Genomic DNA, 959 nt, shown 5'->3' with positions numbered 1-959 from the left:
TGTATAAGTTTACAACCTCTTTAATGTCTGTATCATCAGCTCCATCTATTGACCAAAATGCGTTCTAGTTTTTTGAAACTATAATGTATTCTGGCCACTAGATGGAGCTAATGATACAGGAATTAAATAGGAAGTAAACTTGTTTATCTTTACATGGCTGACAGGCAGTGTATTTATGCCATAAATGCATCCTTCTGCCTGTCAGCTGTCATGTTCACTGAGCCGCGCATGCGCAGCTCAGCAAACATTTACAGCCCCGATTGGCCCCTGATCTGCGCCGCGGTGATGTGACTCCTGTGCGCATGCACTGGAGTGGTGTCACTGCGGCCTGGCCTATCGAGTGGCCTAAGGAAGACCAGATGAAAGTGCCGGGGGCCCGCCAGATCGGTCCCAGCGCTGTGCTTGGAGGACACCATATGACAGATAAGTCTGTCATAATGTGCAAATATGCTGTGTATGCTAGTACATTATGTCATAACCCATCTGGGGGGGGCCTTGAAGAAAACAAATACAGCAGACTTTACTCCCACTTTAAAGTAGAACTATAAGCAAAACTTTAACCCCTGTCAGATTTTTTTTTTCGCCATTTGTGTCCTATTGTGGAGGTTCACCTTCATTTCCTGTCCCAAACAGAAAGTGAGAGAAAATCCCTACAAATTAAGGGAATTTGTTGGGGACCCCAGGTCACCAGAATTAGTTTCCCTAGTCAAAGATTTCCCCTCTATTACATTTCTGGGGACAACCCAAAATTAGGGATTTTTCCTTTACTTTCACTGTCAATGATAATGGTAAACAGGACAAATAGAGAGGGCGAATCCAAAAGCCCCAAAAAGTTTTGCCTTTAGTTGTACTAATCTTAGGAGAATTACAGTGATGTTTCGTTTTCTTCTGATACTTTTTTATAAGTAGACCCCTTGGTGTCTATGCACCTAGCAAGAAAAAATATATCTAATGTTAAG

Source organism: Aquarana catesbeiana, linkage group LG12 (genome assembly GCF_042186555.1).
Source record: "Aquarana catesbeiana isolate 2022-GZ linkage group LG12, ASM4218655v1, whole genome shotgun sequence".
Taxonomy (NCBI): domain Eukaryota; kingdom Metazoa; phylum Chordata; class Amphibia; order Anura; family Ranidae; genus Aquarana; species Aquarana catesbeiana.
Note: the sequence above shows the minus strand (reverse complement) of the source record.